General features: G+C 43.8%; 1 protein-coding gene across 4 annotated transcripts in view; it reads left to right on the plus strand.

Annotated features, from left to right (window-relative positions):
• Nucleotides 1-313: 313 nt before the first annotated feature.
• The window catches only part of ELMO1 (engulfment and cell motility 1), a 290099-nt gene continuing 271059 nt past the window's right edge, over nt 314-19353 (plus strand). For 2 of the 4 annotated variants that reach the window (XM_048950299.1, XM_048950303.1), the window contains exons 1-2: nt 1050-1105; nt 1351-1421. The gene's annotated coding sequence lies outside the window, so the exon portion shown is untranslated. Of the gene's footprint in view, nt 783-1014; nt 1106-1350; nt 1422-19353 lie in introns of those variants that run through there. The other 2 variants (XM_048950301.1, XM_048950300.1) reach the window with 2 other exon arrangements.

A 19353-nucleotide genomic window follows, 5' to 3' on the forward strand; every position in this document is an offset into this window, starting at 1 on the left:
CGCATCATTTTTGTGGTCCTCTGGATGCACTCCAGCAGGTCCACGTCTCTCCTGTACTGAGGACTCCCCATCTAGACGCAATTCTCCAGGACAGGCCTCACCAGCACAGGACAGAGGGGCAGGATAACCTCCCTCAACGTGCTGACCACGCTTCTTTTGATTGCAGCCCTTTTAATAAGAGTAGAAATTTTACTCCTCCGCTTTCCAGCGAGTGGCACAGCTGTCAAACCTCGGGGGCCGGCGGTGCGGGGCGGTGCGGGGCGGTGCGGGGCAGTGCGGAGCTCCCAGCCGTGCCACTGCCGCCCCCTCCTGGCCGGGCCAGGCGCGGCGGTGCTCGGGGCGCCCGGTGCCGGGCTCGGAGCCGCTCGATAGGGTCGGGGCGTAGCGGCACGCGTGACAAAGTGCCCGCCGCGGGGCCGAGCGGCGGTGCGGGTTCTGCTGGTTAAAGGAATTAAACCAACCGTATTGTAAAGGCAGCGAGGACGGTGGGAACTCTCCGCGGGAGCCGTGAGGGAAGAGGCACGGCCGCGGCCGGAGAGAGGCGGTCGGGCCCGTCCCGTCCCCACAGGTGCCGGAGCCCCGCGGGCTGCACGTCGCGGCCCGGCCAGCAGGAGGAAGGAAGAGGAAGTGCGAGCGGCGCCGGCGGGGTACCGCGGGTCCGGGGCCGCGGGATGGGATAGCGCCGCTCGCCGCGCTCCGAGACGCCGAGGAAGGGGGCACGGCGGCGGCTGGATCCGCTCGGCGGCGGCGCGCTGCGGGCGCGGGGCCGCCCGCAGCAGGAGGTAAGCGGGCGGGCTCGGGGCTGCGGCGGCGGCGAGCGACGGGACGGGGCGGGGAAGGCGGCGAGCACCGCACCTGCCCGCAGCGGAACGGGCACGGCGCCCGGCGGCCGTCGCTGCGAAGAAGACGAAGTGCAGCCCGCCGGTGTCAGAGCGGCGCGGCCTCGGCCAGCGGCCGCGGGGCGGCCCGGCCTGCCCGAGAGCCCCGCCTGCCGCCCTACCCTGCCCTCACCGCCGCGGGCCGCCCCCGGCGTTCGGAAGCCGGCAGCGCGGGGCGGCGGGGTGAGTGGCGAGCGCGGGAGGCGGCCGGAGGAGCCCGGCAGCAAGTGCGTGCCGCGGGAGGGGGGCTCGGCGCGGTACGCGGCGGGGCAGCGCCTCCTCCGCCGCTCGGATCCGGGGAGCGGTGGGGCCGCTGTTGGCGAAGTTGTGATCCTGGCGGTAGCGGTGATGGATCCCGCGGGTTTAGGGCTGTGCAGCCCGGTAGGGTGGGTGGGTGTCGAGTCCCGAAGGCTGTGAGCGTTCCTGGCACGGAGCCTTCGCAAAGTTTATTTTGAATATCTTTTCCTTGCAGAACTGAGACAACTGTCCAGCTCTCCCCTGAGAATGATACAAAGTAAATATAGGAGTTCCTGAGAAATAACAGTGAGTATATTTCGAATCAGTGCTGTTTTGTTGTTAACGTTATAGGAATAGCCCAGAACCTGCCGGTGCTCGGGGTGTGAGTGCCAACGATAATAAGAGCTCAGGAAGCCCAGCGCGTGTTAATTGCCTCGGTATAAACATGGTTGCCTGTAGGCTGCGTGTCGTGATACACCATTCACAGTGCAATTTCAGGATGGGGATGTTTTTAGATATGCTCGTAAGCGTGTGGATTCTCTGTGTCTGTGTCCTCAGCTGCCTGATCGCCCCCTGTTACAATATTTATCTTTGGTGGAGAGGGGAAATTGAGTAAGAACTGCACAGAGCTCAGCGCTGTTCTATGAGGACGTGGTTTCCTTCTCTTCCTCTGAGCTGCTCTCCTTCTTCCCCCAAGGCACAGACACGCGTGCCGTGCCGCCTCAGCTTCATTATGTAACTGTGTGGGCATTTATGGATCTGTCACTGTTCGTGTCCCTTCCATCCTCTGTGCCGTTCCTGCCTGACTGAGGGAGTTTGTGGAATACTGCAAAGGAAAGAAAAGAAAAGAAAAAAAAAAGGTTTAATTTTCATGCAGTTCCTTCAGTTAGAGCGGCAGGTTTGCTTGCTTGCTTTGAAGGTCGTCTCTCCTTAATTACCCCTTCCCCCTCCTTTTCTGAAGCTGTATAAGTAGGTGGTAGGCAGCTAATCTGATGGCCGGCACCCAGAGAAGGAGGAGGAAGAGCAGCGGTGGCTGCTGGCTGGCAGAAGTCCCTCTCGTGTGCTGTCAGGAAAATACCATAACACACATTTCACAGAGCTCTTAGAAGCACTGCAGCAACTTTAACAACTCACCATTCAGAAATCAGATTCATGCTAAAGCATGAAGCGTAACAGGTGTTGGAGATGCTGCTGTCAGCGTGGTCTGTGGGTTCCTGTGTGTGAATGGGATATTTGGAGATGTACCTGGTGGGCAAGTGCTCCTACTGGGGAGGCTGCAGGAGACAAGTTGGTTTGCTTTTGTCTCTTTTGTAATCTGTTTGAAAGTCGCTATGCTCTCTTCTTCTCTAGCTTGCGGCTTAGGTGTGTCATTGTCTGAGTGTTGTATAGAGAACAGGAGAAAAAAAATGAGCAGGTTTATATCATTACTGTTCTACTTCCCCCCCCCCCCCCCCCCCAATGTTCTGCACATGCCTGGAAAAACTTTATAAGGTACACAATTCAAATGGATTTTGAGGGACAGGAAAAAATCTTCTTACCTACTTATTCTGGAGCAGTCTTATGAAAGTATCTGCAGTTCAGTAGTTGTGATTATATAAGGAAGTACCCTGAAAAAACCTTATAATGCCACATAGCTTCTATGTGAAGATGTAACTGTTGCTGAACCGCTGCTGTGTGCAGGGCACTTCCTGACAGCAGAACCATGCTGCTGCAAATTGCAGATGGAGAAACGCCGTGCTCCGCCCTTCCTTCCGCCCTTTGTTTTTTTCTACCTCATAGGAGCCTCTTTGATTTTGAGTTTTGGGCCCACAGGCTTTCTTTTGCACAGTGTCCAGCCTGCAAAGTGAAGCTGGACTGTGATCTGTTTTCCATCTTGATACAGAGGCAGCAGGGTTCTCTTGTTCACAAGATGTGTGGCTTTCTTCTTTCGGTGCCTCAGACGGATGTGTCCAGTGGCGGACTTAGAGGTGTGATGTCTGTAGATGTGGCTGGAACAAGGAAAATGTTTTCACAGAGTTGTGCCAGTACAGCTGCGTGATGACATTGCGGTACATCCTGGTCCATTGTCAGGCTTCTTTAGAATAGTTTGCCAACCACAACTTCCCTAATTCTCTGACTTTCAAACAAAAGTGTGCATAGGATTTTGGTGAGGCCATTGATTTTCCTCTTTGTGCCTTTACTATCGCTTTGCTGTTGATTTTCTAGAATTAAATCATCTTCTGTAAAGTTTGGTAGGTGTTGGGCTGTGGTATAGATGTACAGCATCTCGTTCTAAAAAATGCTTGTAGAAGATGCTGGGAATTCAGGTACCCTGGAGACTACAAAACATTGTGTACCCATAGATCTAGCAGAAGTAACGCTGTCCCTAGTGGTTTATTCCCTGCATAGCCATGCTGAGGTCCAGCAGGCTTCCTTCCCTGCTGCATCCCTGTGCTGCTGTGGAGTTGCAATGCTGAGGGAATAAGGCTTCCCTCCCTGTCCTGCTATTATCCTGTATAAAAGGAGATTTTGCAAAGATGCTTTCTGATTATGAAGTCACTGTTTGATCGCTTGTGACTTGGAAATAGAGCATAACTGGTAACTGACTTTGTAACAGCCATCAGAACAACTCTCAGTGTGTTTTAAATATTTCCCTGCTTTGAATGAGATTTTCTGAAAAAGATTCTTGCATTTGTGGCAGCAGGAATGTGCCAAGTACACGCTGTTACACTTGTGTCGATTTAATAGCACAACTGTTTAAATGATTTCAGATTACTTTCCTTCTATTGGAGTCAAACACTTTTTTTTTTCCTCTTTTTGTTCTTTTCAAATATAATACTGGAAAAGGAGAGAGATGCTGAAATTGATGGGCAGAAGCCAGCAAGTTGGCAAGCACTTGATAGCAGGGATCATCAGAGGTGATAATGCATGTGATACTCTGCACAAAAGTGGCTGTGTACTGTTGGTGTTAGAAATTTGCACTTAAGAGAAGAATGGAAGAAGAATTGCAAAATCATGGAGCTGTCTTTCAGTCCACATTTTTGCATGGAGATATTTGCAAGGGTTTGGTTTTGTGGTGTCACTTTTCAGTATTGCAACCATTTCAAGGCACAGAGAGAGACTGAAGGCTATGTGACACCCTTTCTGCTAGTTTCCTCCTTGTCCTGGTCACTTAGCATTTAAGAGGGAGTCAGTGAGAAGTATATGCCCCAGGGGATGGCTATCTGGTTGCCTTTCATCTCCATTTACCCCTGATAGATGTAAACTCTGCTGGTAGCATGATCTCAGCCTGGTGCTGTATGTGTAGCACCCATCAGTAAGCCACTCGTGTTTCCAGTTGCTGAGTAGGTTGGTTTGTAAAGGATGTGCTTGTGATTAAGAGCAAGGTGAGCAGTGATTCACATGGTGCTTGTTTGCAAACTCTTGGAAAAGCGTCAGTATATTTCTCCTCATGTGGTTTTCCACCGTGAGGCTTTGGGTCTGACCATGCTGAAGTTGTTTCCGGTGGCTGCTGGGAGGGGAGGTTGACTGTGGAGAGCAGGACTGGACAAGCTGTTCTTCTGTTCAGGAATAAACCACTCTGTGAAGTGGCTGAAGCCATGACTGTTGGTGGTAACCCTAGAAAGGTGTTGTAGCTTGTGTGCAAGTGAGCCTACTTTGGTACGTTTCTAGTGAGCAGCCTTTGGAGTTCCTTAATGAACTGAGTATACTGCTTGGAGACCTAATGCAAACATGGCAGGTGACCAGTCCTTACTGCTTTTGAGGACACAGGCCTGCTTTGCTTACTGCTGTTGCTTCTGTGCCCCATTTGCAGCGAAAATAGAGCTGCAAAGCTCCACAGGAGCCAGAACAAGGTGGGGGTAGGTACCAGCAGTGAGTGCTGAGGGCAGAGATTGCCCCTTTCAGGTTGAGAGAAGTTTATCTGAAGTGTTTGTGAAAGGGCATATTCAGTAAAGCGCCTAAGAGGGAGGAAAAAAAATGTTCCCAGACAGACCTATTACAGCATAATTTGATTGTTTTATTAATATTTCTCCTGATCACTTCTTACTGCAGATTTCCCACGCCTATTGTGATTCTTCATTCTTTTGTCTTTGACATGTTTATTTACATATGTATTTATTTATCCCTGTTTGCTAGTTTCACCAACTCTGCCCTGTCCTTAAATTCCTCCCAGACTTCCCATAGCTTATTCCTCATTTAATTCAAGATTACAAGGTTTGCAAGACTGTGGACTGCAGTGTCTGTCACCTCTTATGTTCTTACAGAGCTCAAAGTTTTCATTGTCTAATCCTAATTTATGAAGGCATACAAAGTGTAAAGCTGTCTGAAATATCATGTTATCAGTAACTGAGTAATTTTTTAGTAGCAATGTGAATACTAGTGTGATGAAATCCAGCTTTTTTTTTTCTTTGTTGTGTTTTCTCCAACTGAAAGGGAGAATGGGTCGCTGCTTCCAAGAGAGCTTCAGATTCTAGAGATGTGATGATTTTAAACTCCCGTTCTTTAACAGAGCAGGAAATGCTTGCTTGAAGCTACTCTAATCTGAGAGCTTTTTGCAAAACAGAGCCTCTGTGAGTATGAACAAAATGGTCCATATGGACCTTTTTTCCTTAATGTATGAAGCTGACAGCTTGTAGATCAAGCACATTCACCATTTTGACATTAGAAAAAAGGAGGGATACTCAGTGTATGTCAGCAGGCTCAAATAATGAGTGCTGTCAGCTTTTCAGCCTTCCTTCTTCAGATAAAATTTTAGGTATGGTTCCTGGGTCTAGATGCTTCGTGCTGTTAAAAGGTGTTTTCCTTACAGCTTGTTGTCAGCTTGATGGTAAGAAAGGAAAGAGCTGGGGCTCCTAACTTATTCCATTAGAAACTTACCAAAAATTGAGACCATGCTGAAAGTAGAATGTATGTTTTGTGTACTTATTTGCTGTCTCTGTTTCTTCTGATGTTGACACTATCTTCTACATAGTAAATATGTCTAAATATTCTGAAAGTAGGAGAATGGTTGTGGGTTTTTTTTTTTGTTTAACATGATTTAGCTGAAAGAATTTTTGCTGTGTTTTGGAGTGATTGGAAAAAGAACTTCTTTTTCAGTAAACTACAAAATCTGGATGGCTTGGCCCTCTCTTCCATGGATACAGAACTATCTTACCTCACTATGTATTCTTAGAACATGCATGAATTTTGTTGCTTCAATTTGTAGTCAAAATAAGACTTACCTGTCCTCATTCTCTTCAGTCAGCTTACATACATTGTGCTGAAGCGTCCAGAAGAGCTGTTAGGGCTGCTTAAATGCTTCCCATGAAGCATCCGGGCTTTTGTCTGGCTAGACTGGCCATCTACTGGACAAGCTGTTGTCTCTCACTGGATTGACAGCAGCGGGGGTGACTTTCAAATACTGCTTCATATTTTAACAGACAGACTGATCTGTTGAGGTTGAGCAATGAGGAATTTATAAACATTCACATAATACCCTCTGGCCAGACAATGCACTTGATTTGCACATTTCTTCCCTAATAATAAGGAGAAAAATATGCTTATGACACAGGTTGGTTATAATACATTTTTTACTGTTGGTGCCAATGCATATATTTGTTGCATTCCAGTACAGTCTTTTTCATTTCTTTGCTTTCTGGAATACAATTGCACATTAGTTTTCATAGCAACAGTCGTGGCTTCAGCTGGAAATTGAAACCTGATAAATGCTGGCTCAGTGCATGGGCTGTTGGATAAACTCTTTCACTAATTCTGAGCCAAACCAACTGAAAAAAAAAAAAAAGCAGAACTTTCCCAAACATAAGTACTGGTCTTTACATTTTGGAAAGGATGTTCCATTTTGTTGCTGGAGTTTTAAAATGCTGGAGTACTAGCCTTTCCCCCCTCCTCCCCCTTCAAGTTTTCTACTTTTTTTTCCTTCCTTCCTTCAAGCACCAGGGCACTCAGCTGATGAAGCTGTGCCCCTTGTGGTTCAAGTGCATTCCTGGTATCAAACCTTTTCACCCCACCTCCCTCTTTGCATATGCTCTGGCATCCCTTCTGGTAACCAAACCCACAAAATTCAGGTCTAGATGTGGGGTCCAAGTCTGATCTCTTGTGTAAGGTAGGTCTGTAATCTCTTATCCTGTAGATTTGAATACAAGTTTCTTGTTGTGTTTAATCTTCTTTTCCTGGTGGGGGGGAAAAAAAAGGCAGAAAATTGGAACAAATGAGAGCTTTCATTGGTCAGTGTAAGACTGAGCATTTGGTGGTGGTTCTTAACTACTCAGGAGAGGTTTGTAAAAGGGGAAAAAAGATCCAACCAATTAAAAAGCCTACAAAACTGAAAGAAAATGTAAGTTCTTTTCCACTTTGGATCACTTAATGCAATTTTAACCATATCTGTGGCAAGCAATTAATGATTTAACAGCTGATGCCAGGTCCAGAAATGGAGGAATGGTGTAAGAAAAACAGCCTACATCTTGAAGAAAAAATACCACAGTGGTTTGTCTAAAATTGTAGCTTATGTTAGAAGTAGGTCAGACCTTTTTGTGCGGTCTTTTTGAAAAGACTAATTTTCATATTTTGTAGTTCAAGTGAAATTTTTACAGAATTGCTTTTGTGGAAAGCAGCATATCAAATTTGGAAAGGGAAAAATTATATCTTCTGCTCTGTGCTGGTCTGAGCCCATCTCTCTGTTCTGGCTTTTTTGTTTGACATAGTTGGACCTGACTTACTGGATCTTCTGCCTCCATTTAAAACACTGTGTAAAATCACTCTACGTTTCTTGGTTTTCCTTTAGGAAGTAACACAGACATGACTATATAATAAACTTCTACAATAGGCAGCGACCTGGGCTTTTATTTCCTGAAAGTCAGCTGTTTTTCTTCTTCAGGTGCCATAGGAATATAGCTTGTTGGAAACGCATGTGTTTGTTTTTATGCCCAACACAGTGTTGGGGTGATGTTCTCGAAGGCAGAGATTCTGAAGACTCCATTCCCTGCAGCTGTGAATGAGTCAGAAAACATATTATGGTAAAGAGGATTTGTGTGGAGAAAGAAGAAAATAATCTACATAATTTTAACTCCAAGTTGGAAGTTCAAGTTCTATTTTAAAACAAACACACAAATAAAACGGTCCAGGGCTGTTTGCAGTGGAATTGTAAATTGGTTTCCTGGTCCATATGCCAGAGGGATCAAAGCCTCCACAGTTCAATGGTGGTAGTGCATGAATTCTAATTAAAATGATGTGTTTTAGGATATTTTTTTTTTCTTCTGCTCCAAATTTAATGATTTTATAAACATTTCACTCTAGAAATAGCATGGCTTTTTGACTATGGATTAATTTATTAATTTAATCTATAATTAATAGTATACAAAGGTTGAAAAAATCCCTTGTGTTAGCCTGTGGGCTGTTTTTCTGTAATTGAAAGTGTGATGACAAAACAGAGAAGAAAAAGGGGAGAGCAATAGTCAAGCTTCCATCACCTTCATCGGTAAATAGAGAACACCAAACTAGACTAGAAAATCGGACCTAAATCAGCCTGCAGGTCCTTTGTTTCCAACTAATTGTTCTGGCTGTGTTCACTGGTCCCAATAAGCTTGCCTAAGGGGATAAGCCTTGCTTTCCTGTCTCGAGGCTTTTCTTTCTTGATCTATTGAAATTCAGAGGAGGGCCCCCTTTAGAGAATGTCCTGTCTGTAACAAAAGGGCTCCAGCTGTGGCCATGTGGATTGAAAAGGGAGGTAGCCTCCCAGGCAAGTGATTTGGTGTAATTTAGGAAACTGATGTTCAACCTTGTTTAGAAATGGGAAGACCAACTCAGAGCAGTTTTAGGCTGTTAATGTCCCAGGCCTGAATTCAGGAGGTGCTTGCAGGCTGGTCGTGTCCAGTGCATTCTGCCACAGATTTAATGTCTGCAATACAGAATTGTAATTAACTGCATTATTTAGTGTTAGCCAAAGGGAAAGAAAATTGTGTTTTAAGCACTCTAATCCGAGTGTATTGCCATCCCACGTGCATACTGAATGAGATGGAAGGCATTACTTTCAAGATAATTCTTGGGAGAAAAGTATCATTTAACACATCCAGGTTGAATTTTTTGTCTTGACAGAAATATTACTGTCAAAAAAGATGTCATGGTTCTATGTTTTTGTTTTGACAAAAGAATAATCAGTTTTAATTCTATTGTGAGAGCCGAGACAAGATCTTATAATCAATAGTAGTCATTAATGGCAACAAATGCATCTAATGAGGTCAATATGGCTTCTTGATCCTTGTCAATTTTATGGGGAAGTTAAGTGGGAACAAGGCATGGGCACGTTCTCTGCTGGTAGCCTGAATCCCTTAGAAAACCTGCAGACTTTGACAAAGTTCAATTAACTTTTCAAGGAGAGATAATAGGTGGAATCTAGACACTGTGGGATATATTTGCAAGCTATTTACTGAATTAAAGAGGGCAATTTGCCTTTTCCAGGGAAACTACAGACAGTAAGCACCTGCAGTGGGAACTCTTCTTTTCTCCTACTGATTTCCAGATTGTGATGTGAAGTTACTTTCGTAGCTGTGGTGCCTCAGTGAGCTGCTCCAGCCTAACTGAGCAGTTTGCTTCTACCTGTATCTGAAAATAATTGGTTGAAGATCTTCTCTGCTCCATCTACTGAGATATGGTAGAAGAGCCTCATGGAAGGTATGGGCAGCTCATTTAAGTCAAAGTGTCCACAGTTTGTACTGATCAAATCTCTGTGTTAAGTGTAAGTAAAAATTCTGGAACTCTTCCAGGGGATGCAGTAGGCAAAGAGAAGAGTGGTTGAGTTCAGCTGGGGATGCCTGCTGGTTTGTGCTCAGTTTTTAATCTTGTGTTGACATCAAGCCTCATGGACGTGAAGTCAAAGGAAAAAGGACTTTCTGGAAAGTACAGATGTGAATGAAGTTAGGTAAAGTGCTAATGAACCCCTGGTAGATCAGCCTCTTGAAGAAGCATACCAAGGGACTTTCTGGAACTGTCTGGACTTTACAAGGGGCAGGCACCAATGGCTCTGTCCGTACTGAGAAGGAGCTGTTCTTTCCAACAACCCTGTGGGCAACTGCACTGTCTCGTGGTCGGTGTTCTCTGTGTGTTACTGAAGGTTGTCCACAGGCAAAAACAACGAAACAGCAGTGTGATTTAATTGAAAAAATGTTCTTTCCGCTTTCCATAATTTTCTGGTTTGTTTTCATAGTGATTTCATGTCTGGATATCTGAACTTTAAACTAAGTAATTATTTTGCAGAAGAACTTAATCTGCAACTCTTTGCTGGCTTCATAGAGAAAGCTGTTCAGGGAGCTGTGTTGGGCTCACATGATGGAAGCTGGTAGTATTGTACCATAATTTTTCTAATAAAAATGCTAACCCAATAATCCTGAATTGTTGGTGTGACTCAGTTTCTTCTGAGGAAAAACCCATTCAATCCAGTGGATGATTGAGCTTGGCCTTTAGAGGAGGAAGGAAGAGTTATCTCAGATGCACTGTGCAGTAAGTGTTGGCTTTTCAGTTGTGAGTGGTGTGTGCCTCACTGTGTAGGAAATGGGGCTGTGCATTCACACCTCAGCACTTAAGTGTTAAATGAAGGCATAAGTTCAGGGAAAGGAGGATGCCTTCCTTGACTTTTATGAGAAGTTGATGCTGGCCATTAAAATATCCACAAAAATACTTTTTGCTTTATGTGGTCTGGCCTTCAGCCACATCTAATCTCATGGAGGAATTCAAGAAATCAGTAGCAGTTGGTGGCTTGCAGTGCACAGCCATCAGAAGAAGGGCAAGGCTGTACTGGGAAGAACCAGCAGAAATCATAGCATTTGGCCTCTCTTTTAGTTTCTGCAGTAACAGGGCAGAGTTGCTGGGTGGCTATTTGACCTGGATAAGGGTATGCATTTCATAGTGTAATGGCTTTTCCTTCTTCTCCGCAGACCATTTCTGTGTAGGTAAGAGGAGCAGGTGCTCACTGCTAGTGAGTGCCATTAAAAGCTACCTACCCTTTAGGAAGGGGAAAAACATGGCTTTTATTTCAAAACTGCTGATGCTAGCAGTGTGGTTGTTATTTTTTTTCTTTTATTCTCCTTTATAAAACCTTATTTTGGACTTTGTTATCCTCTTGCAGAACATGAGTTTACTCGGTGTCAGACTCTTTGCTGGAGCTGCGCATTACACATTCATCAGATAAATATTCCCAAGTGACACTCATTCCTCCCTAAGCCTTAATGCTGGCTTATATTTATATAATGGATCGTCTGACCAGGTGCAGAATCTTTAGCTGGTGACAGGAGAAAGCCATAACATGTTCTTCAGCAACATTTTCATCTTCACGGGGGGAAAGGTGAAGCCCTGCTGCAATTCAGGTTGTCCTGCAGGTCAGGAAATGTGCATAAGGCCATTTTCTCAGACCTATAACTCTGGCCTTTGTTATTATTATTTTTTTTATCTCCTCCCAGTCCTTTCTTTCTACTGTTGCAGAGACTGACTGTGTCCTCAGCAGGTGTCTCTGTGAGCAATCTATCACCAGGATGCAGTGGGAGTAAGGAAGCTCTTGAGTTAAGAAGCTCTTGAGCTTTTAAGGCCAATCTTTTTTCTGAGCTTTCTAATGTAGGTAGGGGTGTGTATGTGTGTCTGGAGGTGGGAAGCATTTTTATTCCCTTTAGATTAAAATGAAACATGCTTAAGCTTTATGTCTTTTTTTTAATAATCTTTTTGATTCTTCACAAACCAAGAAAAAATACGGTTATATAGATATATATATATTTTTTTTCAGTATATGCATGAATAACGATGGAGAAAATGAATCAAATGAATGCATGGGTCAGATCACCTGAGTGGAAATTACCCATCCATGCAGTTAAGCTTCTGACAATAGCTACTTTCTAAACAGCTTGGCAAGTTTTGCTATGAAGATTGTTACAGTGCAGGAGATGGAGGTGATAATTTACATTCAAGATGCGTTCTTTAAAACTAAACATTTGGTTTTTATATCGATGGACACATGTGCACTGTGCAAACGGAGTATGACAGCAGAGTAGGGCAATAGAATCTTCACTTTTTTTTTTCATGGTTGTAATGTTTAGAAATTAGCTATTAAAACTGTAGGTGGAAGTTGAAATCCTGCAACTCTAATTGGAGTTGTGGTTGGAGCATCAGAAGTCTGCTGTATTGATGGTTTTCATCTCATGTCATGACCTTTGGCCCTGAGAATCTCATATGGCTGTTATCCCTCTTGATTGGTTGATTATTTGCTATTCATTTCAGAATGCTAATGAAACGTGGTTACATTATGCTACAGAAACCACAAAGCCTGTGTGGTGATAAGGGGGAAATATCGTGTAGCCAGGCTGCTCCTGGGTTCTGTATGCATGTGGCTCTTGGAGGTTGGTAAGGTGGGTCTTGTTGTACCTCCCAGAAAGTGTTGGCTGTTGAGTTTTGTTTCTGAAGCTTCTGTTGGCGGATCTAGTTCTAAGGGCTGAATATCACTTGCATTTGAGGGATAATAGTGTATTTTCTTGAAAGCTGAAGATGAATGAAATTCAACAAGCATGTGTATGGAGAGAGGAATTTTAAGTTCTTTATCCTCTTCTGATTTCTGCTTTAGAAAAGGGTGATGCCATCGAGGTAGTAGACAGCATATTTAAATTTTTTCTCTGAGTTGTGTGAGGGCTATGGAAATGAGTGGGTCCCCAGACTGTTAAAAGAGAATGAATTTTTATTGTTCATCATAAAGCTACTGGTAGAGCATGAAAGTTGCACTAAAGAGAGATGAAGTTTAAAATTTAAACTAGGCTGCCTGTACTGATCTGTGTAAATAGATCAGTGGAGGTATATTTCTTCTGAAAAAAGCATCTTTTTATTCTGGAGGGCTAAGAGCAGTGAGTTACTGTTTAGAACAGAATCGAGCTGATTTTGGATTAACCTGGGGTCTCTTCTCGTGCTTGCTTCTGAAGAGGAGCCGCAGTGATTTAGTGACGTGCTGCATGCTTATGAATTTTACCCTGAAGGCAAGCTAAATGTGGAGAGAAAACAGTAACTGTTTGCTTGTATGACTTGTTGTCTAATAGGAGTGGTGTGTGGGGGGGTAGAATCAGAATCCTTAGAGTTGGAAGGGACCTTTAAAGATCATCTAGTCCAACTCCTCTGCCATGAACAGGGATATCCGTGGCTCTGTCAGGCTGCTCAGAGCCTGGTCTAGCCTGGCCTTGAATGTCTCCAGGGATAGGGCTTCCACCCCATCTCTGTGCAACCTGTTCCAGTGCCTTAGCACTCTCACTATAAAATATCTTTTTCTTATATCCAACGTAAATATTTCCTCTTTTAGTTTGAACCCATTTCCCCTTGTCTTGTTACCACAGACCCTGCAAAAGAGTCCGTCCCTTCTTTCTTACAGCCACCTTTCAGATACTGGAAGGGTTACTGGCACGTCCTTTGAGCCATGTGTGGGTTTCTCAGCTCATGTCCACCAGTGAGACAGCAAATCCCCAGTGACTAACCAGTGGGCCCCGTGACACCAGTGCAAACCTCACCTCTCTGACATGCATTAGCACTCACTGGGTGTTACTAAGCCATGATGAACAACAAATATCTTAAGTAACCTTTCTGTCATTCCACTTAGGCCAAGTGCTCCTTTCCCAAACAATATCTTTTCTTATTTTTTAAATCTACTAAGGCTTTTTATTGTTTTAGGCATGAAGCTAAAAAAACAGAGAAATGAAACCTTGTCTGAGTTCAAGCTTACCTTAGCAGGGGCTCTGTACCCTCTACTTCTCATTTTCACCCCCATGCTTGATGACGTGGTGAAACTGCAAAGCTCTTGTCTGCAGCAGTTTTGTCAATGCAGTAATGTAGACAAACCACATAGTGTGACATCTGAATTTTGAAGCCTTGGATGCAAACTCTGTCTCCTCCCCGGAGGTTCACCAGTCAACAGCCAGTTTCCATTGAGGACAGCGCCCATCCCATATGGCTAGTTGAGTCAGATGGTGGTGACTGTAACTTCTTGGGACCTACATGGTTCCTTCACAGGAGTAAGCCAAGTTGCTTCATGTCGCCCCACCAATATGAGCCTTTTCCTTTGATTTCCTGTCCTTAATTTGTGTGTGGACTTATGGACTTATGCAATTGGGAAAAATGAGGTCAGAGTGAGAGTAGCTCAGCGAATAGTTGATGGGAATGTAACAACAGCAACAGCCACAGAATTGCTTAACTTTGGATATTCGCAGCATAGCCAGGCAATTGAAAGAGGTGATTTTCCTGCTGTGTTTAGCCTTGGTGTGGCCTCAACTTAAGTGTTGTGTACATTTCTGTGTAGTGACACTGGAACAGATTTCATGCTGAGTTCTTACATGTCTCGTGCCTGCCTGTGCTCAAGTCACACTGCTACAATCCTCTCGTGAATGTGCTTTAGCCTCTGGTTAGCCCTGATATGGTCAGGCAGTTGGACTTGGTGATATTCGTAGATCCCTTCCAACTGAACTGTTCTATTTAGTTAAAAAGCTCAGAAATGATAAGGATGGTAATAAATGCTGCATTTCACTGAGAGTGGAAGGTGATCTTTTGCAACAAAATGGAAGTGTTACCTGAAATCACATATGAATGCCTCAGATGTGGCTAGCTGCCTTTGTTACTTGGTGCTTCCAGCATCCGTCAGCCAAAGCTTTATATGTTTCTACTGGTGAAGTGTGCTGCGTGGAGAGCAAGAAGAGCTTCCATTTCAGAAGCTGGGTCATTCTCCTACCCTTTCTTTTTTCAATTTGATCTGTTTAGAAACAGTTACAGAGTGTGTTGCCTCTGTGTATGGGATTTGTCTCTATTTTCTCCTTTCCCTCTCTAGTAACTTTTGAACTGTTGGCTGATTCAACAGCAGAACAATAAAGGTCCCTAAGATACAAAGTTCAGACATGTTTTGGGAAAGTAGGAAACTGGATGGAGCAGAAACTGCAAGGGGAAAACTACACTGCAAGCCTTATTAAACAGCTGAAAACGTACAGCAGGGATTTGGGTCAGTTTGCCTTAGCCCTGCTTCTTGCAGGGGAGATGTTTGCCTTACTTGGTTAGACAGCTGTATGAGAAAGGGAATCTCTCACTTCTCTAAGGAAAATGAAATGCAATGCTTGAAAGCCAGACCTCGTGCTAAAAACAGATTGCCATCTCATAGCTTACCTGGCTTGTACTCTGAAATGTGTGGGATGTGAATTTTTTTTTCCTGTTTGCGAAGCCTTGCTGTCAGACTAGCTGTAAAGGGGCTTCAAGTTAAGCAAGATTCAGGTTTCTCTACAGTTTTAATCAGTTTTTACATAAAAATATTTGGGAGCACTTACTTTAAACATAAGCTTCAACACTTTCATTAATGCTCTCTTCACTTTCAGGCAGTTCTATGCTGGTCATATAGTGAAGGAGTAGAACTGGGGAGTGAAACTGCTAACGAAGAAGAATTAGCAGAAACATGAACAAAACCTTACTGTGTATCCATATGGGAGAGTGCTGTCCAGATGGTAGACAAATACAAATGAAGAGTTATAAAAACTTGCTTTGTTTGCAGAGCTCAACTGAAAAGTAACTTTTTATTGCCTGGTAAAGATGAATTACAAATTATTTTTATGGGCTTGATAAGGACTCTGTTGGAACTTAATTACCCTACAATATGAACACCTTGCTGTTTAGTTTTTCCTTAGCTGTGAAGTCCACAGATAATTTATTTTTTTTGGTTTCCTACAGGGATGTGGAAAGGAAGTAAATACATCCCTGCCTGAACATGATGGTTAAGGAAAATGGGATGTTAATTGTTTCCAAATGCTGGCTTGCTCGTAAGCTAGAATTTATTGCACATCTCCAACTGGAGTCGCCATGTGAATTCGGATGGCAAGCAGTTTGCTAGGCATCGATTCTGGTGCAGCTTTTTCAGTGCTGACTGGATGGTAACTTCTCTCTTGGCTTTCCTCAGGCCTCATTTTGTGGCTCACTTCTTCCTTTTGCCCAGCATTTAGCCAAACCTGGTTGTCTTTTTCCAGCTGGAACTGTGAGAAAGTTTTGTAATTCCTTCCAGTAATACCATTAATTCTGCTACCTATTCCTAGGTGAAATAAATGGGAGCCGGAACATAACATCTTTTTATTTATTTATTGTTAGCAATTACCTGCCCGCCCTAAGGTTAGCATAAATGACCTTTTCCAGTTGAGGAAAGTGCACTTCCTTGATATTTCATATGTCTCTCCATTCTATTAAGTTTTTGGTTATACTTTTCTTTTCTAAGCCCCCATGGCATAAAGACTTGCGCAGTGTTGTAAAGTACATCCACAGATTGAATTGCAGTTGTCATTACTGGCTGTGTTTTAGTCTGCTGCAGACCTCACTGTCTTTTTTGCTCTAGTCTCTGAGGTTTTGATCTATTCTGCCCTAAGTGTTTAAATTCTCACGTGTCTGTTTCATTTACAGTTCTTAAAATCAGATTTATTTTCAAAGTCCTTTTTGAGAAGGAATGTGTGGGAATGTGTGTATAAACCATAAAATGTTGGTCTTTTGGGAACCACATCGTTTTACAGTCTGTGTTCCTACCTACTGATATCTTTAACTAGGCCATGCTTTTCTTTTCTTTCTTATTTTCCTCTCTTGGGGAACACTGTTTGAGGTGAACTTTCTTCCTTTGGGATTATGAATCCCAGTCAAGAGTTCCAATAGCAGGATGAATCATCTTTTACAGATATTAATTCTGAATTTCTGCTTCTGCAGCCGTCCTGCATATTATATGCTTCTTCTGGGTTTGTGGGTTAATGTTAATTTAATGCAATTGTTTTCAGCTGCTGTCTTTTCCCTTTAAATACTATGCTGTGCTATTATGGTGTATGCTGCTGCCTCTCTTGCTCAAGGTACTTATAACGCAGAATGCACTAACAAAGATCTTCCTGTCAGCAGAACATGACAGTTCATAACAGCCTGCAAGATTTTTCCTCTTCTGAACACTTTTTTTCTTGGCTAAATGCTCTTCTTGCTGCTTCCTTCCTTCCATTTGGAATTATCTTCTTTTGTGCATTGTGAGTTTAAAAAAAAAAAAGAAGAAAACAAATCCTAAATATCATCAAGTGAATTGCTGATGGTATAGTAGGGAGGAGAGTAAAACTCTGGTCTGCTGCTTCACCTTTCCCATTAGTGCAGATGTGCTCTGAGTGTCTTTTATGCTTTAAGAACTAGATGCTTGGGATGGTGGAAGTAGAGTGCCAGTGCTTTACTGTACGACACCTGGATGATGTGTTGAGGGATACCTGTGGTGGGAGAGCTCCTGGTGCCATATTGCAACAAGAATTGCTGCACTCTTAGGGCTGGACTTTGCAGATGAACTAAAAATGCCCACCTGTGTGAGAGGGTGCAGGATTCAGCTTGAAGTCAGCAAGATGACTTTGCTGCTGTATCATGTAGGAGGAGAGAATTCACTGCAAGGGAGGCAACATATGTTTAAACGTAAATATCGTATAATTAGCCAAACTGGCAAAAGAAACTGTGAAAAACATAAGGAATATGTATTAAGTCCATTTTATGATGTTTGAAGAGTTTCCCACTGCAAGAACCCCTACTCTAACATTCATATTTAAAAAAACCATTCCTGCCTGCTGATGGCTACATTCATTTCATTCAGGAATAGTGATGGCCTCATTTGCTTCCTCTTCTTCCTCAGGTGTGTACATACACCTGGTTGGCTGGGAATAAACTCAGCTGGGGAAGGGATCCAGGTTAAAAATAAATTGTTTTTCTTCAGCTGATTTTTCTGCTCACTTGAGGTTTGGACCAGCTCCTTGTGTCACACTGCAAATAGTTTGCCTCGTGTAACTGAGGGGCTCCACTGAAGGAGGGAACAAAGCGTGAGAGGAGTAGAAAAGGAGAACAGTAACTGAAAACCCTGGGAGCACTGTGTCCCTAAATAGACCTTGAGGGGAGATTGTGGGCGTCAGTAAGAATGCAGCAACTTGTGAATGAGAGCATCATGCCTCTCTTTCAGCTGTACGTATTTTTAAAGAATATTAACAGGCTTAACTATGAAGGTATTCATTACTGATTTGAAAAGATGGGTTTATTCTTGGCATGGCAGATCCCAGTAAAATCAGCCCCTCACTTTCACTAAGGTATGATTGAAGCCTATACGCTGTTGCTTCTCAAACATAGTGAAAGGTACTCGCTGCCTAGAAGATGAATTTTGCAGAGATGAAGAAGAATGATGGCACCAAGAAGGAAAGCAGCATGGCCACGCTGATAGCGGGATCACAAAATCACAGAATATCCCAAGTTGGAAGGGACACAAGGATTGCTGATTCCAGCTGCTGGCTCCACATGGGAACTCCCAAAATCTGAACTCTGTGTCTGAGAACGTTGTCCAAATGCTTGAACTCCAGCAGCTTGGGGCTGTGACCACTGCCCTGGGGAGCCTGTTCCATCCCCATCACCCTCTGGGGAAGAACCTTTTCCTAATCCTCAACCTGAAAAAGTGATTCAGTAGCTGAGTCAGGCCAGGGCTCCTGCAATTTTCTGGCTTCCTACTCCCATCTGCATGGTGCTGCCAAGCTCTCCAGCTTTCTGCAGTAATCCCTTCTTTCTATAGAGCTTGGCCTGTAACTGTTGACACATGGGGGAGAAGAGGGAAGAAGCAAGGGCTGTTACTAATAAACTTCTCTCTGAGTAGCATTTGATGTCTTGAAATTCACTCATTCTGGATGTGACATCAATTTGTGTCAAATCAGAGGCACGTGTGCGTTTGGCTGATGATACCAGCGACAGCTACTTGCTTGGAGCATATGTGTGAGGTGTCAGGATGAAAACACTTCATCGGAGTGATCCTTTTCCTGCATGGGCTGAGGGCACTTGCAAAGCATAGGGGTTGAGTCTGGCAATGCCAGTGCTTGAATGAGGTTGGCTAGCAAATCCTCGTCCTTAGTGTGAGCTTATGTAACGGACTTCTGGTACTGCAGCCAGACTTGGGATGAAACAGTCATTTGTTTGTCTTGTGGTGAAAGCGTTGCTTCCATATGAGATCTTCATGCTTGTTTGCATCTCGCTGTTATTTGTGCAAAAAAGCCAATCTGGAACTTCTCAAACTGATTCTGCTTGTGTATGGGTGCGGTGGAACCACTTGATGCCTACTGTGCAAAGAGCTGCGGGTCTGTTCTGTCAGCTCAGCCTCATGCTGGACCTTCACACTTCCTTACTAGAGGGCTTGTTCTGTTGCTTTTAAAGTTTTTGCACGGTTACTGGTAAGTGTCAAAGAACTACAAAAAGAGCT

Source organism: Lagopus muta, chromosome 7 (assembly GCF_023343835.1).
Source record: "Lagopus muta isolate bLagMut1 chromosome 7, bLagMut1 primary, whole genome shotgun sequence".
NCBI classification, from domain to species: Eukaryota; Metazoa; Chordata; class Aves; order Galliformes; family Phasianidae; genus Lagopus; species Lagopus muta.